The sequence below is a fragment of the Lithobates pipiens genome, unplaced genomic scaffold, assembly GCF_037356315.1.
Source record: "Lithobates pipiens isolate NorthernLeopardFrog02 unplaced genomic scaffold, aLitPip1_a1.2 Scaffold_23, whole genome shotgun sequence".
Classification (NCBI taxonomy): domain Eukaryota; kingdom Metazoa; phylum Chordata; class Amphibia; order Anura; family Ranidae; genus Lithobates; species Lithobates pipiens.
Window position 1 is genome coordinate 39174547 of NW_027507785.1, and position 26115 is coordinate 39200661.

Consider the following 26115-nt stretch of genomic DNA (forward strand, 5'->3'; position numbering starts at 1 on the left):
CCCTAGGTAACCCCCACATATGATGATGAGCCTCCATGATTGAAAGAGCTGAAATTCAACAAATTAAAGGAGTTGGCCAAGGCAATCAGACTGTAAAGAAAATAGCTAGATAATGATGGATGCCCTCCAGCCAGGAAAATGGAATCTGTCTGACTTACCATAGATTCAAATGCACACTGTGAGAAACTCGGTCTGCAGTGAAATCAGAGTAAGCAATTTCAGTATAGGAGAGGAGCTTGTACAACTGCCCAAGACTGCAGGGCTTGATAGAGCTCAGGTGAAAGATATAGGTGAAAAAGTCCACTGAATAAATGCCAACAGTGTTCATCCAAACCACTGTGGTTAGTAGACATGAGTGCCCATATGAGAGTCACCAAGATGTGATTTTTAAACCACCAAAGGAGGGTGAATACTCTTACCAGAAACCGTGGACTCAGATACCTGTGGTACTGAGTCATATAAGCTGATATAAACATACACTATCTCACAAAAGTGAGTACACCCCTCACATTTTTGTAAATATTTTATTATATTTTTTCATGTGACAACACTGAAGAAATGTAAATTAGTGAGGGTGCAGCTTGTTTAACAGTGTAAATTTGCTGTCCCCTAAAAATAACTCAACACACAGTCATTAATGTCTAAACCACTGGAAACAAAAGTGAGTACACCCCTAAGTGAAAATGTCCATATTGGGCCCAAAGTGTCAATATTTTGTGTGTCCACCATTATTTTCCAGCACTGCCTTAACCCTCTTGGGCATGGAATTCACCAGAACTTCACAGGTTACCACTGGAGTCCTCTTCCACTCCTCCATGACAACATCACAGAGCTGATGGATGTTAGAGACCTTGCACTCCTCCACCTTCCATTTGGGATGCCCCACAGATGCTCAATAGGGTTTAGGTCTGGAGACATGCTTGGCCAGTCCATTACCTTTACCCTCAGCTTCTTTAGCAAGGTAGTGGTCATCTTTGAGGTATGTTTGGGGTCGTTATCATGTTGAAATACTGCCCCATGTGGCCCAGTCTCCGAAGGGGGGAATTATGCTTTGCTTCAGTATGTCACACTGTTCCCTCAATGAACTGTAGCTCCCCAGTCTCGGCAGCACTCATGCAGCCCCAGACCATGACACTCCCACCACCATGCTTGACTGTAGGCAAGACACACTTGTCTTTGTACTCCTCACCTGGGTGCGGCCACACATGCTTAACACCATCTGAACTAAATATGTTTATCTTGGTCTCTTCAGACCACAGGACATGGTTCCAGTAATCCATGTTCTTAGTCTGCTTGTCTTCAGCAAACTGTTTGCAGGCTTTCTTGTGCATCTTTAGAAGAGGCTTCCTTCTAGGGCAACAGCCACGTAGACCAATTTGATGCAGTGTGCAGCCTATGGTCTGAGCACTGACAGGCTGACCCCCCACCCCTTCAACCTCTGCAGCAATGCTGGGAGGACTCATATGTCTATTTTCCAAAGACAATGCCTGGATATGACGCTGGGCATGTGCACTCAACTTCTTTGGTCAACCATGGCGGGGCCTGTTCTGAGTAGAACCTGTCCTGTTAAACCGCTGTGTGGTCTTGGCCACCGTGCTGCAGCTCAGTTTCAGGGTCTTGGCAATCTTATAGCCTAGGCTATCTTTATGTAGAGCAACAATTATTTTTTTAGATCCTCAGAGAGTTCTTTGCCATGAGGTAAATATTCAATGGGCTTCTGCGCTCAAATGGAATTTGTGAGGAATGGTCTTATTTGGTGGATGCCGCAAGCACTTTCACGAGACACCAGCTCGTGTATATAGACAAAAAGAAAAAATGATGGTGCTGCGCTTCCAGAAAAATTGAATCTTACAAGAAAATGCTGGAGAGAGCTAATTGTTCAAATGGAGATATATCAGATGGTATATATTCAAACTAATATGGTAGAGGAGAACTCTTCTCCTGGTGTGAAAATTATTCTATCGAGAGTGCTCGCAGCAGTGTGTACACAATGATAACTGTCACAATATAAGGTGCAATTTATATCTCTACAGCATAATAATAGTGCTAGTATGCTGAAACGGCACCCACCGTATAATGCCTTGTTTATTTACACTCCTCGGCACTCGTCTCGATGAGCCAGCATGCGTTCCACCTGAGTGGGATGTGATGTCAGCAAAACCCAGAATAACCACTGCTATTAGGACCTCAATGCATTTCACCGGAAGGCGCGATCAGGAAGTCGTCAGCTGCTTAGTAGTTAAATATCATTATAGGAGGTGGCGCCATTTTCTATAAATTGATTTAACATTGGAGAAATAAAAATGTGGATATTACCGAAATAATGAGTTGTCTTAGCGTGTCATGTATCCGCACCAGTATCTCATCTAAGATGGCTTCGGGTAGGCCTCAAGCCTTGTTTCCATTTGAATTGGAAGATCTGGAATAGTAACCACTCAAATCGACTCACACCATTTCCAATCTAAGATGGCGTCGGGCTGGTATCTGAGTCCACGGTCTCTGGTAAGCATATTTACCCTACTTTGCTGGTGGATAATCACATCTTGGTGACTCATACGTGGACTTTCATGGCTATTATCCACAGTAATTTGGATGAACACTATTGGGATTTTTTGAGTGGAAAATGCTTTTTCTTTATTTTCCTTGAATGTCTCCCTCAGATCTACAGCGAGTACACTTGTAGTGCACAGTGGATTTGCCTTTAGTAAATAAACCCCAATGTCTTGTCAATTGTGGTGCTAGCAGCTTAAGCCCTTGTACACACGGTCGGACATTCCGACGGAAAATGTCCGATTGGAACGTGTTGTCGGATAATCCAACTGTGTGTGGGCTCCATCAGACTGTTTCCGTCGGAATATCCGACGGACAAAGTTTTAGAGCTGGGCTATAAAACTTTCTGACAACATGATCCGATCGGACTTTGTCCGATTGTGTGTAGAGAATTCCGATCGGACAAAGTGCCACGCATGCTCAGATCAAATTCCTAGACCAGGCTATTGGCTACTAGCCTGAACCTAGTCCCCTCGTAACGAAATAACGTCATCATGTTCTGAACGATCGGATTTTCTGACAACTTTGTCCGACTGTGTGTATGCAACAGTTTCGGACAAAATCCGTCGGACAAAATCCGTCGGACAAAATCCGACGGATTTGGTTGTCAGAATGTCCGGCCGTGTGTACAAGGGCTTAGAGTTTTTAGATTAATAGTGCAGTATTTATTTTATTAGAACTAAAAAGATACATTTACAAGATTAATCTCCTTTTAATTAATTAATACCTTTACAGGATCAGTTTGGGAGTGTTAGGTGTACCAGTGTAACTCTAAGAAGAGATAGGGTCATCAGTAGAATAAGTGTCTGTGTGTCATAAGCCTCCTTCTCTGTAAAGCCGATTTGGCGTTGGACTTGAACACTTCCTGTATTGTGTAATGTATGTATATGTCAAGATATATAATAAAGACAAAACCAATATTCAACCTTCCCTTACCTGGTCTATTTATCAAACCCCAGCTCTAAAAGCAGTCTGTAACATAACCCGAATTGATCTTTGCCACCACATACCGAATTTGAAACGCTTCATGTCAGGGCGAAAAAAAATTTGTCAAACTCCAATATCCTCCGTGTCGTTCAAGGGATCCTGTCACCTCCATCACTCTGTTATTTTTCCCAGATTTCCCAGTAGGAACGTGTGTGGCTGCTTTCTATATATTAGTCAGCTAGTTATTACACAAACTTGGCTCTGCGCTACGCATGACCAGAAAATGATAATTACTTGCTGAATTCCCAGCATGCAGAGATTGGCAAGCCGGTGACCCCCTTCCTTCTGTTTACTGGTGAGCTGTCACCATATTGTTTTAGTACATTACATCAATTTATGTGTGGTCATTGTTCCAACTTAGAAACAGATGAACCGCTACTAGCCGGTCAGGTACAAGATGTGGTTACAGGTCAACTGCAAAGCTGTAATAGAATTGAAAAGGTCATTCCAAATAACTGCAAGGTTAGCATTGACTTTTTTGTTTTTGTATTGTGCAGCGGTACCCCCATAGGGGCTGCTGGTAATTGTAGTCCTTTGGCAACCCTGCCCAGACAGGCACACAGTCTTCAGTCTCAGACAGAAAACAGTCCATGCACTTTGTTTCTTGTATTTTATGGAGGGGATTAAACTTGTATGGGGATAGGGTAGTTATGAGTTGATTGCAAAAAAAATTTAGGGACTGAGGAACTATATAAACCTCCTGTATATACAACTTCCTGTAGCACAAACTTGACTTTTGATCTCAATCTTCAGGACCAGCTAGCATTGATTGGCAGGCCTGACACTTGCTCAGCCAGGCCTAAAGCGAATGCCCTTTGCAGGCAGGGACCTCAGGTAGTGTATCAAAGATATAGGATGTCCTAATGCTAGATGTCCACGTGGCTACTGCTGCCAGCACCACCTCTTCAGGCCCCGCCAGCACTCATGGCTGCATCTGCCTCTCCTCACTGCCCATGCCACCGCAGTCCTCTCCACTGGCTCTGCACCCATTCCAGACTGCAATCTCCCAGTCCACTCAGGTGTGCCTCCCGGCCCTTCCCGACTGCGTGTCACTCACCAACCCTCTCGGCTGTGACCAGTTGTTTCTCCCTAGAGACTTTGGCAGTGCTCTCCTGCTGTCCTCTCCTCTCTCCTGTGCCGCCTGTCCAGGACACCTCCGTGTGTCTTGAGAAGGGTCCTGTCGACACCAGAGCCCCAGGCCCAAGGTCAACCCCTGAGTAACTGTACTGTTCCTGTTGGAATGCGCAACAAGGTTTTTTAATATCAGATATTCCTGGACTGTTGAAACCTGTGGTGCATCAGTTCCCCTAGACTCACAAACCCTACATTATCAACCAAAAAAGAGGATTCCCACTGTGTCAGCATAGGCAGTGTGGTGGTCCCATCCCTATATGTAGAACAAAAAAGTACCCACTAAGTGGAACTTTGACAGACCACCAACACATGCAAAGGAAGTATAAAATATCATATTTATTGATACACAAAGTAATAAAAACAGGAACAGACAACTAGCATCTGAACAATAGAAATATGCAATACAATACAAATAGAAAAGACAATAAACCATATAACAATACTTATGCTCTCATAGGGATGGGATATCCCAAGACCCGACGCGTTTACAGTTTTGCTTGAAAACTTTCATCAGGGGTGGAGAGTAAAGGAAAATACAATATGGTAATAGCTCTACAAATGAGAGAAAGAGACATGTCAAAAAAGCAAACACCACCCAATAGTGAGTACATAACATGTCTTGTCCCGCATGCCCCAAACAGGTCCAAAATTATCAACCAAGTAATACCATATCTTGCACTTGTAGGCAGACACAGTTTGTCCTCGCTGCTGTGGGTGGCGCCTTTCAGCTGGCTGCTGTGTAGAGGGGAAATGAGGTTGAGATGAGCTTTGACCCTCTGAAATCTCCTTAGGCGTCATCAGGGGAGCAGCTCTCAGATTAGAAGCTGATGCCCTGGCTGACCAAAATTTCCCTTTGGGTGATCAATGTACAGTGCAGGGAATTTGACAAACTTTGTTGTGAATTTCTACTGGTTTCTGCTCTGAAGAAAAAAAACTGTTTGTTGGGTTCTTTCAATGTGCAAAGTGAATCTGAATGGGAGTGACTTTTTCATTGTTAATCAGCTGATGCACTTGCAGTATTCTAATGAAAAAAGTTGCAGCGTCAGCATCCTTTTAGAAGTGATTAAGCTTTGAGATATATATATATATATATATATATATATATATATATATGCATATATATATATATATATATATATATATATATATATATATATATATATATATATATATAATATATGTATGTATATATATATATATATATATGCCAGCCAAACCGGGGGATGTTTGGGTCATCCTTAGTCCTAATGACCAATGATGTCATCAGTTGATATGGATGATGTTATTCACCTGCATTGCATCCCTGTTTGACCCTCTCCTACCCCTCTCTATTAGCGTTGGGGTCACATTAGTTAAGTGATGGAGATAAACTGACGGAGAAGAGAAACATTGGAATACTAGTCAGTACCAGTTTGCAAAAGTGTATTTACTTCTAAAGCCGCGTACACACGATCGAATTGTATGACGTACTTAGTCCGTCATACAATCCTACGGACAATCTGGCGTACTTTCTACTGAACGGACTTGGCCACACACGGATACACAAACAGTCCGACGAAAGCTTGCGCGATGACGTACAGCACGTACGACGGGACTAGAAATAGGAAGTCCCTGACACAGCAAAGCACCCTTTGGGCTCCTTCTGCTGACTTTGCGTTAGTGGAAGTTTGGTTAGAGACGATTCGCGCTTTTCAGACTTCAGCTTAATTCGTCCGTTTTTGTTTTTTTAATTTATTCTCGAATTGGAATATTAATCATAAGATGAGGATGAATAAAGACATTTGTGATAACTCTGTGTGAATATAAGCAGCAAAGCAACTTCACTTTTCTCGCATTATGAAGAAGAAAAGAATGTGCTATATTAAAAGATCACAAAATTAGCAGCATGTAGAATATGCGAGCTTCAATACGAACACTAGTTTTACAAGACAGAACGCTTCCGCCCTGTAAATCCTTTCTGGGCATGCGCCATTCTAAGGCCGCGTACACACGCGGGGACTGTTCGCTCAACTTTGTTCGTCAAACAGTTTCAGCGGACAGTCCGCTCAAAATTAGCATGGACGGACTTGGCCACACACGACGAACGAACAGTCCGCTGAAACCGTGCGCGATGACGTGAACGGCACGTACGACGGGACTAGAAAACAACGTCCTATACACTGCAATGCAAACTTCGGCGTGTAAATCCTTTCTGAGCATGCGCGGAACTTAGTTTGACGAACAAGCCTACACACGAGGGGACTGTTCGCTGAAACAAAGTTTCAGCGGACAGTTTTTCGGAAATTCCGAAAAACTTTGTTCAGCAGACTGTTCGCTGAAACTGTCCGCTGAAAGCCCACACACGAGCGGACTGTCCGCCGAAACACTGTTCAGCGGACAAAGTTGAGCGAACAGTCCCCGCATGTGTACCCGGCCTTAGTCCGTCGGACTAGCATACTGACGACCGTATTGTCCGCTGAAACCAAAGTACGACGGGAATATTGGTGTGCAAACCGACCTTCTTAGTACTCCGGACTTCACGCTGAAAAAGTCCGCTGAAGCCCACACACGATCGGATTGTCAGTTGAAATGCGGTTCAACGGACTAAGTACGTCATACAATTTGATCGTGTGTACGCGGCATAATGTTTGATGTTCTACGTGTGTGGATGTTGCTGCATTATGCAAAAGTATTAGAATTGTTTCTTTACATTTTTAGAATGGGGTGCCTCGAGACTGCCAATCATTTTTAAAGGGTGCCTTGCTTGAAAAAAGGTTGAGAAACACTGATCTAGAGGATGTGTAAAAAAGTTTAATGTAGCATAACACTTTTGGTAGTAAAACACCTCTATTTTGTATATAGAAGTACACATCAGACCAAAAACAGGGACAAATGAGGCTGCATGAGGGACAGAGGGATTTGGTCTCCAAATAAGGACAGTTCCTCCAAATGAGGGACAGTTGGGAGCTCTGGATTTCCAATTTTAAAAAACTATATGTGTAGCAGTCACAGATCACAATACTCATATCAAAATGTTGCAGAACATGAAAATCATTTTGCAGCTTCTCTCTAAGGGGAAAATATGTCAGAAAAAAAAACCATGGCCATATGTGGACCCTTCAACCAAGGTTCAACTGGTAGCAATTATATGTTATTCCTGAGGGCCAAAATATGTTTTACTTAATGACGGAATTAGAATTTATGACTTTTCAATGAATGGAGGGCAAATTCTTCAATCAGAGAAGATGAATATCAGGGGTTGGGAAGGAAACTCCAGGCTGCCAGGAACAATGTACATTCATAGACGGCAACCCATGAGTCCTAGCATCAAATCACAATGTGAGAAGAGATCCTATTGTATGGCATGGCAGTCCTAGGACAAGAACAAGGTTTGGGGCACTGACACTGAGAGGACACCTTCACATTAGAGAGTTTAGCAGGGTGTTTTTCACCATATTGATTCCACGAAAAATTAACACTTTCACGGTTTGCAAAATGTTGAAGAAGTGGAAACTTCCATTTTCGTTTGTGGAGTTGCCTAGGCTAAATTTGCTTAAAAAGAAAAGATATGCTGTGGGGAATTCAGAAAAGATAGGTTCACACTAGCCCATGTGCTGAAAAGCAATCCATAACCTGTCAGGTTTTCATTGCTATCTGTGCCCCCCCCCCCCCCCCCCCCGTTAGGGAGATTCAGCTCCATCTAATGGCTAAGATGTGAACTCATATTCTGAAATACAGCAATGAGAAAATATACTGCATTTTGTCCTCCAGATGGAGCTGATGATCATAGGAATGAATCTATTACAGAAAATACGGGAGGAGGGGGGGGGGAATTCATCCAGCCCCCACAGATGTGTGTGGCATTCATCCAATGAATTATAAATAGACCCCTTTAGTCTCATTCACCAAGCTGATTAGGCAAAATTTGCTTTTTTTTTATTTAGAGGGTGTCAATTTGGTGGTTGGATGTTATCCCTGTTGTGTAGTTTATATTATTAAAGTTTTTTGTTTTGGATAGAATGGAGAGAGATTAGTACATCTGTTGGTTTAGGCCACTTTCACACTAGTGCGACTTGGGACTGCAAAGTCACATGACAAGCCGTACCTCATGATTTCCAATGAGTACCATTCATATCTGTGCGACTTCAAAGTAGTAGATTTCAAAGTAGTCCCTGCACTACTTGGGTCTGACTTTGCTGGGACTTGAGGTCCATAGACCTCCAGATTACACAGGCATTGCTTCAAGTCAAAATCATGGCAAAGTCGTGGAAAAATCACGCAACTTTCAGGTCCCACAAGTGTGAAAGGGGCTTTAGGGAGTTTCACCCTCTCTATTGGGAAAGTGAAAGTAAAAGGAAATCCCAACGTTTGGGTTGACAACCCAACAGTAATAGAGGGGAAATCTTCCAATGGGGGTTCTGGTGACCCTGGTAACGTCCTGGGATTCCAGGATTTCTCTCACTTCCTGTTTTTCCTATGGGTCAGGAAGTGAAGGGAAATCTCTCCAACTGAAAAGGGTTATAACCCTCCCTTACTCTATACAAAATAAAAAAAAATATATAAAAATTTTGTCCTTCAGTATATTTGATCAATATTTGTGTGTTATCTCTATAGATGTCTTAATTTTTTTGAAGTGTTTTAGAAAACACAAAAAAACAATCCAGGATAATTTTAAAAAGATGACTCTCAGAAGCCACAAAAAACCCAATTGCACATTAAATAACCACCAAAAAACACCTTGCCTTCTCCTTTGACTCCAATGCATTTCACCAAAATAGTGAAGTTTTTCCAAAATCTCCTGATATTTGCTGAAAACTTTTAATTTCGCTCATGAATGCTAATATGAAGTATCTGAGTTGTGGCTTGTAAATAAATCAAACTTCATGAAGCACCATAACTGACCTGAGGGTCTTCCCATAACGCTTTGTAATAAAACTCAGATGCACAGATTCCATAGGATCCATACCTCAAACTGAGTGATGTTCCACCCTGCCAATGATCTCTGTAAATCCAGCAAAAGTTCACGTATGGTGACATTTATGGTTCATGTTTTAGAAGCAGGGGGTCCCGCTATGTCCAGCACCACTTTCTGGAAAAAAAAAGAAAAAAAAACATAAGTCAGACTTATGAGACTTATATAGATGAAAAGGATGTACAAGATAATATATCAGTAATGAAAATGATTACTTCAACTTTTAAAGTAACTTATAGTCCATAAACGCTTCCTGCTGTCACTGACCTCCCTATGTACTTCGCTATGTGAATATTATGTTGTCTACTAGTAAATATAAAGAAAATTTTAATAAAGGGAACCTCAAAACCAAAACCCTATTAGAGCCAGGAAAATAAGAAATTAAATACTGAAAAGAAATACAAATAGAGGATATGCATTGATGTTTTTCAGATCATTAAAATGGAAGGTTTAAAGTATATCTAATGTTTTGTTTCATTCCGTTCTGTTTCGTATTAGCTGTTAATTCGTACTTTGTTATTCGTGTCCAAAATTCAATTTGGATTTGTACGAAATACGAATTTTCGTTGGGTTTGTTAAGTTTTTGTAACAATTACGAAAGTTTGTTATGATGAATTTATCATTATGAGGGGCTCCCGCCATCCCTGTGCTCATTGTGAGGGGCTCCCACCATCCCTGTGCTGTGCTCATTATGAGTGGCTCCCACCATCCCTGTGCTGTGCTCATTATGAGGGGCTCCCACCATCCCTGTGTTGTGCTGAATTCCTGGGTTTTTAACTTCATCATAACGAATATTCTTAATTAACAAAAATTCTTATTTTGTCCGATTCTGAATCTCCCATCAACTACCAGTACCAGTCTCCCACTCCCATATTAAAAAAAAGGTAATTTTCCCAACCCTCACTCAGCAGCAGAAGAAAACATCTGGTTGGTCAACAAAACACCAGTCACGTTTCCGTTGTAACGGAATTTGGATCCGAAATTCATCAACGAAATTTCATATTTCATATACAATTCGGAAGCATAGAAATTCGTATTTCGGATGATTCTGAATGTACGAGTTTACGGAAATTCGTACGAATTTTCAATTCATACTAAACTAATCGCACATGTCTATCTATTACCAAAAGCAAAAATGTGGTCAATATATAGTATATAAATGACGCCTTGTGTGTCCTAAAAGACACAATATACAATGGGGAAAATAATTATTTGATCCCCTGCAGATTTTGTAAGTTTGCCCACTTACAAATAAATGAAGGGTCTATAATTGTTATCATAGGTGTATTAAAACGATAGAGACAGAACATTAACCAAAAATCCTGAAAAAACACGATACGAAAGTTATAAATTGAGTTGCAGTTCAGTGAGTAAAATAAGTATTTGGTCCCCTACCAACCAACAATATTTCTGGCTCCCAAAGACTGGCTACAGTATGTGCTCATGTGGTACACAGATTAGTCCTGTCAATTTAAGAAGGTGCCCCTAACGACAACTAGTTATGTGTATAAAAGACACCTGTCCACAGAATCTCTTTCTTCCATTCAAACCTCACCATCCTGGGCAAGACCAACAAGCTGTCAAAGGATGTCAGGCACAAGACTGTAGGCCTGCCCAAGGCTGGAACGGGCTACAAGACCATCGAGCTTGGTGAGAAGGAGACAACTGCTGGAGTGATTAGTCTGGAGCTCCATGCAAAATTTCGCCTCATGGGGTAAGGATGATCATGAGAAAAGTGAGGGATCAGCCCACAACTACACGGGAGGAGCTTGTGAATGATCTCAAGTCAGTTGGGACCATAGTCTCCAAACAAACCATTGGTAACACAATGCACCGCCATTGATTGAAATCCTGCAGCCCTCGCAAGGTCCCCCTCGTCAAGAAGGTACATGTACAGGCCCGTCTAAAGTTTGTCAAATGATTTAGAGAAGGATTGGGAGAAAAGTGCTGCCTTGAGATGAGACTAAAACTTAGCTCTTTGGCATAAACTCGACCTGCTGTGTTTGGAGGAAGAAAAATGCTGACTATGACCCTAAGAACACCATCCCTACAGTCAAGCACAAAGGTGGAAACATTATGCTTTTTCCCTGCTAAAGGTACAGGTCAACTTTGCTGCATTGAGGGGCCAATGGACGGGGCCATATGTTATAAAATCTTGGATGAGAACCTTCTTCCCCCAGCCAGAAAACTGAAGATGGGTCATGGATGGGTCTTCCAGCATGATAATGACCAAATACATACCGCCAGGGAAACAAAGGAGTGGCTCAAGGTGAAGCACATTAAGGTCATGAAGTGACCTAACCGGTCTCCAGACCTTGAAGCTGAAACTTCGAGTGGCCATGCGACAGGCAAGAAACCTAAGGATTTAGAGACAATCTGTAAAGAAGAGTGGACCAACATCCCTCCTGAAATGTGTGCAAACCTGGTAACCAACTACAAGAAATGCCTTACCTCTGTGCTTGCCAGCAAGGGTTTCTCCACCAAGTACTAAGTCATGTTTGCTTGGGGATCAAATACTTATTTTACTCACTGAACTGCAACTCAATTTATAACATTTGTACCATGTGTTTTTTCTGGATTTTTGGTTGATATTCTGTCTCTATCATTTAAAATACACCTATGAAAAAAAAATTAGACCCTTCATTTCTTTATAAGGCCTAATGTACAAGGAACGCTCAGGCAACCTCTTCTGAACGTTTTTCATGACAGCTTGAAACCGGTGTTTAAAAAAGGCCTCATGTACACTGCTGCTGCTAAACGGACATTCAGAAGCAGTTCAGCATTTTTGTTCAACTGCTCCTGAACTCTCCTCTGTTATCTTATCAATACATGTACACAGAGTTGTTTAGAGTTATTTCTAAGCAGTTGAGTTTAGAGGCTTTTTTTGAAATGCAAAAAAATGGGTTCAGAAGCTAAATTTAGAGGCATTTCAAGCGCCAAACGCTTCTAAACATTTTGTTTACAGGTGTTTTTCTTTTTCTTTAAACGCTTCTAAACATAAACGTGGCAAAACGCCACTAAATGCGGCATGGAAACACAGAAAAATGGACGTTTTAAATGTGGGTTACTATCTGTCTAGTTAAATCGTTCAGGAGAGGTTGTAAAAACGTCTCAGGTTCATGAAGCCTTAGCAACGTTTGCATTCCGCGTTTAGTCGTGTTTAGCAGCGTTTTGCCGCATTCGCGTCTAGGAGCATTTATGTAAGATAACATTATTAGAACCTCAAAGAAAATAGAGCACCTTTAAAAACGAAATCGTGTTTAGGCGCGTCTAGCGTCTGAAACGTCAGAAACATCGGCATCTGAACCCATTTTTTTTGCCTTCAAAGAAAAGCCTCTAAACGCAACTGCCTAAAAAAAAGGGGATTTAACTACCCTGTGTACATGTACACATAAGCTAACATTGGTTGAGTTCAGGGGCAGCTGAAAAAAGCATCCAACTAAAGTAGTGAGTGTACGGCTGGTATAGCCGTGTAAATGTGCTGTCCCGTCAAAATAACTGAACAAACAGCCATTATTGTCTAAACTGCTGGCAACAAAAGTGAGCACAATCCTAAGTGAAAATGTTCAAATTGGACCCAATTAGCCATTTTCCCTCCCCGTCATTATGAGACTCATTAGTGTTACAAGATCTCATGTGTGAATGGGGAGCCGGTGTGTTAAATTTGGTGTTATCACTCTCACTCTCTTATACTGGTCACTGAAAGTTCAACATGGCACTTCATGGCAAAGAACTCTCTGAGGATCTGAAAAAAAAGAATTGTTGCCCTACATAAAGATGGCCTAGGCTATAAGAAGATTGCCAAGACCCTGAAACTGAGCTGCAGTACAGTGGCTAAGGCCATACAGCGGTTTACCAGGACAGGTTCCACTCAGAACAGGCCTCACCATGGTCATCCAAAGAAGTTGAGTACATGGGCTCAGCGTCATATCCAGAGGTTGTCTTTGCCCTTGTACACACGGTCGGACATTCCGACGGAAAATGTCCGATCGGACCGTGTTGTCGGATAATCCGACTGTGTGTGGGCTCCATCGGACTGTTTCCGTCTGAGTATCCGACAGACCAAGTTTTAGAGCTGGGCTATAAAACTTTCCGACAACATGATCCGATTGTGTGTAGAGAATTCCGATCGGACAAAGTGCCACGCATGCTCAGATCAAATTCCTAGACCAAAGCTATTGGCTACTAGCCTGAACGTGGTCCCGTCGTAACGTTACGTACGATCGGATTTTCCGACAACTTTGTCCGACCGTGTGTATGCAACACAAGTTTCGGACAAAATCCGATGGATTTTGTTGTCAGAATGTCCACTGTGTGTACAAAGGCTTTGGGAAATAGAAGTATGAGTGCTGCCAGAATAGCTGCAGGGGTTAAAGGGGTGGGGGTCAGCCTGTCAGTGCTCAGACCATACGCCACACACTGTATCAAATTTGTCTGCATGGCTGTTGTCCCAGAAGGAAGCCTCTTCTAAAGATGATGCACAAGAAAGCCCACAAACAGTTTGCTGAAGACAAGCAGACTAAGGACTTGGATTACTGCAACCATGTATTGTGGTCAAGTGACCAAGATAAACTTATTTTGTTCAGATGGTGCCAAGCGTGTGTGGTGGGAACCAGGTGAGGAGTTCAAAAACAAGAGTGTCTTGCCTACAGTCAAGCATGGTGGTTGGAGTATTATATAACAAGATGGGGTCAGTGGTGCTACCTCAAATGTGCACATATATGTAAAGTATCCCTCAGAAACCTTCCCCAAGAACAACCCCCCCATAGATACTCTTACCCAGAGGAGAAGGGTATGAGGGCAGAGAGGTGAGGGGGGGGCTAATCAACAAAAGATCCCCAATCCCAGAGGGCGTCCTTCAATATCCCCTATCGTTGTGTGTATATATGCTGACTATATGCCAAAATTTTACCAAAATATGCTGTTGCACTTAATTGGTGCACCTTACATATGGAAACTGTGTCACATATAAATTATGGTCATCCTGTGCATGACAACATGTGTAATTACTGACAATCAGTGTTGATGCGTTACAAAAATAAATAAATAATAAATAAATAAGAGGGGTATACAAAATAAAATTAAGCAAAAGACTGCAAAGTGCCCAAAGGGGTGTGAGCTGACTGAGGTTCTCCCTTATAGCACGTAGTGTGTAGTGGCGTGGCGTGGCACCGCCCCTGAGGACTTCAATGACGAAACGCGTACGATGGAGCCACGCACACTACGTCACTTTCGGATGCTCGATTGGGTGGAATGCAGTTGGAGCGCACGCTGTTGATCCACAGATCGAGCGCTTCTTTTGAAATAATAACCCGTTTGGGGCTTTTTGTTTCACATACAGCAGTTATATATATTTTTACTTCTGGATGCATTAGTCTACCAGATGGTCGAGTGACTTTGTCGTTGCACCTTACTGGATGGACGCTGGCAACTTAATAGATGGTTGTATTCTTTTTATCACATATATATTTTTAATTTGTTCTTTTAATAAATGAATTTTGAACTTTACAACTACTACACCATGGGAGCCATCCTTTGTCTCTTTTGAGGATTTCATTTGAGTATATCCCTATATACATTTAAACACCAAAAAGGAAAAAAAGGGGGGACCCCTTGGTAAGGAGAAGACCCCTGGAGGTGCGCAGAGTGGAGACAGCAGCTGCAGGAGCCGAGCAGGTCCAGCTGGAAACAGTGGAATTACATGCCCATTACCCCTGCAGGGGTTCGAGGATCCGGTGAGTAGGGATCCTTGAGGGGGAGCACTGAAGTCACTGGAAATTTCTCTCAAGCACTAAAGTCACCTTCGTTCACGTTTTTTGGACTTTTTGCACATTAACTTGATATAAGATTATATGGACATTTTATTTATGTACACAGCTTATATACAGTGGTGTGAAAAAGTGTTTGCCCCCTTCCTCATTTCCTGTTCCTTTGCATGTTTGTCACACTTAAGTGCTTCGGAACATCAAACCAATTTAAACAATAGTCAAGGACAACACAAGTAAACACAAAATGCAATTTGTAAATGAAGGTGTTTATTATTAAAGGTGAAAAAAAATCCAAACCATCATGGCCCTGTGTGAAAAAGTGATTGCCCCCTAAACCGAATAACTGGTTGGGCCACCCTTAGCAGCAACAACTGCAACCAAGCGTTTGCGATAACGTGCAATGAGGCTTTTACAGCGTCCTGGAGGAATTTTGGCCCACTCATCTTTGCAGAATTGTCCTAATTCAGTTACATTAGAGGGTTTTCGAGCATGAACGGCCTTTTTAAGGTCATACCACAACATCTCAATAGGATTCAGGTCAGGACTTTGGCTAGGCCACTCCAAAGTCTTCATTTTGTTTTTCTTCAGCCATTCGGTGGTGGACTTGCTGGTGTGTTTAGGATCATTGTCCTGCTGCAGAACCCAAGTTAGTTTCAGCTTGAGTACACGAACAGATGGTCGGACATTCTCCTTCAGGATCTCTTGGTAGACAGCAGAATTCATAGTTCCTTTTATCACGGCAAGTCTTCCAGGTCCTGAAGCAGCAAAACAGCCCCAGACCATCACACTACCACCACCATATTTTACTGTTGGTATAATGTTCTTTTTATGAAATGCAGTGTTCCTTCTACGCCAGATATACTTGGACACACACCTTCCAAAGAGTTCCACTTTTGTCTCATCGGTCCACAGAATGTTGTCCCAAAAGTCTTGGGGATCATCAAGATGTGTTGTGGAGAAATTGAGACGAGCTTTGATGTTCTTTTTGCTCAGCAGTGGTTTTCTCCTTGGAACTCTGCCATGCAGGCCATTTTTGCCCAGTCTTTTCCTGATGGTGGAGGCATGAACGCTGACCTTAACTGAGGCAAGTGAGGCCTGCAGTTCCTTGGACGTTGTTGTGGGGTCTTTTGTGACCTCTTGGATGAGTTGTCGCTGCGCTCTTGGGGTAATTTTGGGCGGCCGGCCACTCCTGGGAAGGTTCACCACTGTTCCATGTCTTCGCCATTTGTGGATAATGGCTCTCACTGTGGTTCACTGGATTCCCAAAGCTTTGGAAATGGCTTTATAACCCTTTCCAGACTGATAGATCTCAATTACTTTCTTTCTCAATTGTTCCTGAATTTCTTTGGGTCTCGGCATGATGTGTAGCTTTTAAGGATCTTCTGGTGGACCTTACTGTGTCAAGCAGCTCCTATTTAAGTGATGCCTTGATTGTGAACAGGTGTGGCAATAATCAGGCCTGGGTGTGGCTAGAGAAATTGAACTCAGGTGTGGACAACCACAGTTATAGTATGTTTTAACAAGGGGGGCAATCACTTTTTCACACAGGGCCATGATGGTTTGGATTTTTTTTCACCTTTAATAATAAACACCTTCATTTACAAATTGCATTTTGTGTTTACTTGTGTTGTCCTTGACTATTGTTTAAATTGTTTTGATGTTCCGAAACACTTAAGTGTGACAAACATGCAAAGGAACAGGAAATGAGGAAGGGGGCAAACACTTTTTCACACCACTGTATATTTACAATTTTGTTGCTTATGATAGTGAGGAGTCACAGATATTAATTTTATTATTATTATTATTACCATTATTTTCTTTTATACTCATTTATTTATATTCACTTGGATATTTTCAACTGTACACGGTTTAGGTTTGGATGCACAGTATATTAATGTGTTATGTGGAACACACTTTGATATAGGGATGTGATCCAACTGTGTGGGCACCTAGCAGTCTTTTGCTTAATTTTATTTTGTATACCCCCTTATTTTATTTTTTTTGTAACGCATCAACACTGATTGTCAGTAATTACACATGTTGTCATGCACAGGCTGACCATAATTTATATGTGACACAGTTTCCATATGTAAGGTGCACCAATTGAGTGCAACAGCATATTTTGGCATATAGTCAGCATATATACACACCGAAAGGGGATATTGAAGGACGCCCTCTGGGATTGGGGATCTTCTGTTGATTAGCCTCCCCCCCCCCACCTCTCCTCCCTCATACCCTTCTCCTCTGGTTAAGAGTATCTATAGGGGGGTTGTTCTTGGGGAAGGTTTCTGAGGGATACTTTACATATATGTGGACATTTGAGGTAGTGCCACTGACCCCATCTTGTTATATAATATTCTACATCTATAGTCCCCTAGGGGACTGTTAGTTTGAGGGGAGGCAGCAACCGCTATAGTCAACCTTTCAACCTTAGCGCGGCTTGGTGTAGTGTATAAGAATGGTGGTTGGAGTGTCATGGTCTGGGGCTGCATGAGCGCTGTCGGCACTAGGGAGCTACAGTTCACTGAAGGAACCATGAATGCCAACATGTACTGTGACATACTGAAGCAGAGCATGATCCCCTCCCTTCCGAGACTGGGCCGCAGGGCAATATTCCAACATAACAACCCCAAACACACCACCAAGACGACCACTACCTTGCTAAAGAAGCTGAGGGTAAAGGTGATGGACTCAAACAGAAGGTGGATGAGCGCAAGGTCTCTAACATCCACCAGCTCCGTGATGTGATCATGGAGGAGTGGAAGAGGACTTCAATGGCAACCTGTGAAGCTCTGGTGAACTCCATGCCCAAAAGGGTTAAAGCAGTGCTGGAAAATAATGGGGGCCACACAAAATATTGACACTGTGGGTCCAATTTGGACATTTTCACTCACTTTTGTTGCCAGCGGTTTAGACATTAATGGCTGTGTGTTGAGTTATTTTGAGGGGACAGCAAATGTACACTGTTATACAAGCTGTACACTCACTACTTTACATTGTAGCAAAGTGTCATTTCTTCAGTGTTGTCACATGAAAAGATATCATAAAATATTTACATAAATGTGAGGGGTGTACTCACTTTTGTTAAATACTATATTACTTTGTTATTTCAAGTAATGACAAAGTTATTGCCAAATAAACATGCTTATAGCAGAAATGTAAGAATTGCTGTGGTCCGTAAAGCGTGTACAGGTGTGAGAGCTGAGGTGGTGAGCTGAAGTAGTTAAAATATTTAATAAAATGTTAATACCTCAATAAATTCAGGTATGTGTTTAAAAATATGAATATTTAAAAGAAAGCATTATAGTACCGCAGGGCTATAAGTTTGTATATCTGTTTTTTATTTAGGAGATTGTATTCTTTTCATCCATCTGGCAGAGAGATTTAGTTCAGGGTTCAGGATGAAGGCATCTTGAAATGACTTCAATGAATGATCGGGATTACAAATCTTTTAATGGCAGATAATGGTGAAATGGTACAACAGGCACACAAAGAAACAAAGACCAATATGTTCTGTGGTTCTTAGCTAGACACTAATGCTCCTATATTAATGGAATAATGTTGTTGTGTTTGTTTAGAAGTAATTATTTTGGCCCCGGAGACACGGGCTGAAAGAGGGAAGATGCTTTTAACTAATCTGTGTTGGAAAGGGAAGTAATCCGCAAAAAAAAAAAGAACCGTTTAACTCGAAAACCAACTAATCTCTCAGATATGTTACCAACTCTGGAGGTCTTGTCGGCTACGCCAATTATGTCTGATGGAAAGTTGGATGGAGTTATGAGAGATCATGGCGAGACAGGTTCAAATGAGCCATAGGTGATGAGTTGGAGAATTAGGAAGATTTTTGCCGAAGCTCTCAAAGTACTTTAAAGAACAAATGCAGAAAATAAAACTTTGAATAGCATTTGAAACTCCACGTGTAAGCCTATTCATTCCTTTTGGTTTTCATCATATTTTTCCAGTTCAAATTCTGGATTTGCCTATAAAAGATTTACGCTAAAATAATTGGATGCAGCAATATGCAATAGAAGCTGGACAACAAAGCTCCGCACAACGCCTTGATGCGATTCAGTTCGCTTTGTGCGCTATATAAATTATTCATTCATTCATTCATGATTTCAGAATGTATTTTGCTTTGACAATATATATAAGAAAAAAAAAATGGGGTTTATTTGCTAATGGTGTACTTTTTCACATGGCCCAATAAAACTGTATTTGGTTTTAAGGGCCCCTTTACACCAGCATAGCCTGTGCACGCACTGGTGCGTGTTGTGCACACTTACAGAGATGAGTTGTTATATTGCATCACAATATTTTTTTTAACTTTATTTAAATTACATTTCATTGAGCTCTTTGCATGGCAGTGTGTAGAAACACATTGTTATAACTTTATTATATAGATTTACATAGCACCGACATTTTGTGCAAATTTTTCAAATTTGAAGGCATACAGTGCATCCAGAAAGTATTCAGGCGGGGTTCACACTGTAGCAAACACAGACATCTCATGTGATTCGCACCCGCACTGCAGTGCCGATCTCATGCGATGTCTGTGTAATGCATGTTCAGCCATACAGTTTCACATTGGATTTGCACAAAAAAGATGCAGGGCCTTTTTATTCCCCGCACTGGAATTGGATCGCATTGGTGTTCTCACCCATGTGCATCAAAGTCCCGGGCTTCTTGAGGCCTAATGGTGACCTCCAGAGTTAGGGACAGCTGGCATTCTTCTTTGTAGAATGGGTTACAAGTCATGGTGGGTATAATGCAAGGTGAATTGATGGGCGCCAGACACTTCTTGAATGCAAAGAGATTTATTGTCCCTTGAACAGAACTGTGGGAGAGGGGGTTGGGGCCAGGACACCCTTAAGTAGATGCAATGTTAATTGGCAGACATGCAGGGAAAGGTATCCAGCTAGATACCAGGTCTGCATGAGTAGAAACGCTGTCTCCTATTCAGGGGCGGACTGACCATTGGGGCACTCGGGCACTAACTGAAGGGCCCCATGCCACTAAGGGGCCCCATCAGGGTTGCCAGCCTCAATAAAAACAGAGACAGTATGTAAAAGCTGTATTTTTTTTTTAAATCCCAAGATTATAGCTGCCCTGCCTTTCCAGTACCTTTTCAGTGTGTGTATGTGTATTCTGTGTGTGTATACTGTATGTGTGTGTATACTGTGTGGCCCCATAATCTATTGCCTGGGGTCCCCATAATCTCCTATTGCCTGGGGGCCCCATAATCTTCTCCTCTTGCCCGGGGGCCCCATAATCTCCTATTGCCCGGGGGCCCCATGAGTTGTCAGTCCGCCTCTGCTCCTATTGCAACAATCTTGTAACGGTTTCTATCAAAGGTTGCAATTATCTCTTTCACATCTCCTATTGTAGAACTTCACTCCACTGAGCTCCCAGTCTTTCACTAGACTTCCTGGTCCACTGCCACTAGATCTCCTGAGCTCTTCCAACCTTCTTACTCAGTATCTTCCTCAAGCGTCACCTCCGCATCCCTGCTGGGTCCCCAGCTTGGCACTCATGGATACTCCTCAAGCCTCACCCCACTGGCCTGCTTGGTCCCTGGCTTAGCACACAATAAAGCGCTGCAGGCATCACCTCTGCTGGCTGGGTCCCTGGCTTGGCACTTGCTGAAGTTTTCCCACTTCTTCACTGTCCCTGGCTGGTGAGAATACTGCTCCGGTACTTGCTCAAGCTACTCACAGTGGTCCCACGTTAACAAGGTGGATGGTCCCATAGTGGTGACAGCTTCCCCCTCTACCTCCGACAATGACAGCTTCTCTGGCTGGCAGAACCGTTACTTCTGGTTGGACTATGAGCCTGCAGTCCCAACCCTACGCTGCTTCTTGCTTCTGGATAGGCCTTCAGACAGCCTAGCAGCCAGGTGTCCCCGGGATAGGCTTTAAATTTCTGGTCTAGCAGCCCGGGGCAATACAGCACACGTCCACCCAAACAGCAATCCAGGTCACACGGAACGGACCCCCGATCACCTGACTCCACCCAAATAAATGGTCTCTCCCAGCAGGCCAAGAGACCCAAGAAAATCCCTGGCCATTGGCTGAGATATCCCATTCATTCCTACTCTGTCCTTGCAATGCCCTTTTCTTATCTAATGTCACCAGATACCCGGCCACCTAGCGACAGAAGAGAGAAGTGCAGAAATTCCAGAATTGGGGCGAAATCAATTGACCTGACAATTAGCCAAGGCAACTATCACTTGGCTAATAAATTTAAGAGCAACTCTGCCTAAACATCAGGGTGCTACACATGCAATTTGATTCCTGTCTGAATCCCGTCTGAATCCACAGTTTGCACTGTGATCTGTGAACAGATCTGGGGGTGTCATTGACATTGTATTGACACTCGCAGTGGTTCACAGAAAGCAGTGTGAACCTGCTGGAATCGTGCTGGTTCCTGCATCGCTACAGTGTGAACCCAGGCTCTCAGTATTCACCTTTTCCACATTTTGTTATGTTACAGCCTTTTCTCAAAATGGATTCAATCCTTATTTTCCTCAAAATTCTACAAACAATATCCCATAATGACAACATGACACCATGAAAGAAGTTTGTTTGAAATCTGAACTCAGGTCCATCCTGTTTCCACTGATCAACCTTGAGATGTTTCTGCAACTTGATTGGAGTCCATCTATGGTAAATTCAGTTGATTGGACATGATTTGGAAAGGCGCACACCTGTATATAGAAGGTCTCACAGTTAACAGTGCGTGTCAGAGCACAAACCAAGGCATGAAATCCAAGGAATTGTCTGTACACCTCAGAGACAGGATTGTATTGGGGCACAGATTCGGGGAAGGATACAAAAATTTCCATAGCATTGAAGGTCCCAAAGAGCACAGTGGCCTCCATCATCCGTAGCTGGAAGAAGTTTGGTACCACCAGGACTCTTCCTAGAGCAGGCTGCCCGGCCAAACTGAGCAATCAGGGAAGAAGGAACTTACTTAAGAATCCGATGGTTACTCTGACAGAACTCCAGCATTTCTCTGTGTAGAGAGGAGCCTGTATGGTAGAGTGGCCAGACAGAAGCCACTCCTCAGTAAAAGGCACATGACAGCCTGCCTGGAGTTTGCTAAAAGAGAAACAAAATTCTCTGGTCTGATGAAACAAAGATTGAGCTCTTTGGCCTGAATGGCAAGCGCCATGTCTGGAGGAAACCAGGCACCGCACATCACCTGGCCAATACCATCCCTACAGTGAAGCATGGTGATGGCAGCATCATGCTGTGGGGATGTTTTTCAGTGGCAGGAACTGGGAGACTAGTCAAGATTGAGGGAAAGATGAATGAAGCAATGTACAGAGACATCCTTGATGAAAACCTGCTCCAGAGTGTTCTGGATCTTCCAACAGGACAACAACCCTAAGCACACAGCCAAGATAACCAAGCAGTGGCTATAGGAGAACTCTGTGAATGTTCTTGAGTGGCCCAGCCAGAGCCTAGACTTGAACCGATTGAACATATCTGGAGAGATCTGAAAATGGCTGTGAACCGATGCTCCCCATCCAACCAGATGGAGCTTGAGAGGTCCTGCAAATAAGAATAGGAGAAACTGCCCAAAAATAGGTGTGCCAAGCTTGTAGCATTGACTTGAGGCTGTACTTGGTGCTAAACGTGATTCAGAAAAGTATTGAGCGTTTTTAATTTTTAATACATTTGCAAAGATTTCAAACAAACTTATTTCACATTGTCATTATGGGGTATTGTTTGTAGAATTTTGAGGAAAATAATGAATTGAATCTATTTTGGAATAAGGCTGTAACATAGAAAAATGTGGGAAAAGTGAAGCCCTATGAATACTTTCCTACGTCATCACGATCAAAACTAACGGACTTACCGTATATACTCGAGTATTAGCCGAGATTTTCAGCCTCTTTTTTGAGGCTGAAAGTGCCCCCCTCGGCTTATACTCGAGTCATCGCTGTCTGCCCGCTCGATCAGCGTGTCGAGCAGACAGACAGCGGCCATTCTATGATTCAAAAGCCGCGCCTCCGGCTCCGCCTTCGCCTGTGATAGGCGGAACACTGAATTTCCCAGCAGCCTGTGTTCCGCCTATCACGGGCATCGTCTCATCCTCGTACTACGGACGAGGATGATACGACGTCTGTGATAGGCGGAACACAGGCTGCTGGGAAATTCAGTGTTCCGCCTATCACAGGCGAAGGAGGAGGCGCGGCTTTTGAATTTTACAATGGCCGCCGACGAAGAGGGCACGGGACGGAGGCAAGGCAAGGCAAGGCACGGCACGGGACGGGACGGGACGGGACGGGACGGGACGAAGGCAAGGCACGACACGGGACGGAGGCTCGGGACAAAGGCTCGGGACACAGGTAGGCTGGACACACACACACACACACACACACACACACACACACACGGATGGAGACACACACACACGGATGGATGGATGGAGACACACACACACACAGGGATGGATGGATACACACACACACAGGGATGGATGGATGGATGGAGACACACACACACAGGGATGGATGGATGGATGGATGGAGACACACACACACAGGGATGGATGGATGGATGGATGGAGACACACACACACAGGGATGGATGGATGGATGGACACACACACACACAGGGATGGATGGACGGACACACAGGGATGGACGGACACACAGGGATGGACGTACACACACACAGGGATGGACAGGCATGTCTCACCCTCGGCTTATACACGAGTCAATAAGTTTGCCAGTTTTTTTGGGGGTAAATTGGGGGCCTCGGCTTATATTCGGGTCGGCCTATACTCGAGTATATACGGTAGTCCGTTTGTGTGTGGGCAAGTCCGTTCGTTCAGAAGTCCGTCGGAACTCCGCCGAAAGTCCATTGGGAAGACCTTCGGACCTTTTCTGCCGGAAAGTCCAGTCGCGTGTACGTGGCATAACTGTGTAGCTTCTTCAGAACCATATTAAATGATCACTTTACAAAATGGGCATCGCAGCACATTGAAATGTGGTGTCAAAAAATGTATGCCTGCATTGTAATGTGTTGCCACAAAATGTACACTAGCATAATTTTATTATTATCTTGTTATTATTATAGAGGATTTGTTATAGTGCCAACAGTTTGCGCAGTTTTTTTTGCCTTGGCTACTCTTAAAGCAACACTGCCCAACGAACCCCAACCAGACTGATGTGAACAGAGCAGCCATCAGAAGTAAAGGGAGGTGGCTGGGGATGGGGGAACCTATTGTTTCATGGAAAACAAAAATTATTTAAAAAAAATAAAATTACTTTAATGCCGCGTACACATTACACTATCGGAATTCTCGTTGGAAAAAGCTCTGATGGTTTTCCCGACGGAATTCCGCTCAAGCTGTCTTGCCTACACACGGTCACACCAAATTCCGATCGTTTAGAAAGCGGTGACATACAACGCGTACGACGGGACTAGAAAAAGGAAGTTCAATAGCCAGTAGCCCATAGCTTCCGTCTCGTTGTTGAATCTGAGCATGCGTGATTTTTGGCGTGTCGGAATTGCATACACACGATCGGAATTTCCGATAGAAAGTTTTTCCATCTGGAAAATTGAGAACATGCTATCAATTCTTGGCTGGCATAAATTCAGACAGCTAAATTCCAATGGAGCATACACACGGTCACATTTTCCGATGAAAAGCTCTCATCGGTCTTTTTCTGTCCGGAATTCCGATCGTGTGTACGCGGCAATACACTCTTGGTACCAGTGGCAATTTTACTGTAAAAACGTCTTACAGCAAAACAAGCTTACAGCATAATAAATCACCGGTGGTCATTTTGGTTCTGACATGCAGTACACCAAGAAAATGACATTTTGTACCAAATTCACAGGATCTGTCAAAAAAAATGTCCACTAATTGAATCTTAATAATCCCTAACCTGATTACTCAAATTTTTAAGGGAGGATAGCATTGGATATATTTTTTATCATGTCAAGGTCATGCATGCTAAGTAGCGTGTAAGTATAATGCCCTGTACACACGGTTGGACATTCCGAAGACAAAATCCGTCAGATTTTTTTTCCGATGGGTTTTGGACCAAACTTGTCTGGCATACACATGGTATTTATTACCTCTCACTGTACTCCTTCAGACAATGTCTTCTGCTTTTCTCTCTAGAAGTAGAATTGCTACAAAGATTCAATGTTGCAGTCAGATCAATGGAGAAGAGACTGGGGAAATGCTTCCCCCTGCCTGCAGCAGATTGATGGCCTCATCTCAGCCTAGAAAAAGTTAATGGACGATTCAAGGATGGGTTTTTAATAGTAAACTGAAGATTTTAATATAAATAAAATACTGTTGCTGTACATCATGACATGTCAGGAATTTATTTATGCAGACTTGTAAAGATGACCACTTCCACCATCGTTATACGTCGGTACTTTGAAGAGGAATATTGTTGTTATGGCAGCAGCTAGCTGCCATAATCCCGGTATCCTCTTCTTCAGCGGGCAGTCCGCTTCAAGATAAAAGTAGTTTCTGCAGCGGATTCGGCACAAGATTACTTTTATCGGCGGCGGCTTATCTGAGCCGTTGGCAGCAGTGGAGGTGATCGGATCCTTTCCCTAGCCTGACATGGAGACAAGTGAGGGGATGATGGCCCCCACACATCTCCATATCATTGCAGGGAGGAAGCGATGTCAAAACGTCACTCCTGCTCATAGCTCTTAAAGAGCCTTTTTTTTTTTTTCTTTAAATTACAAT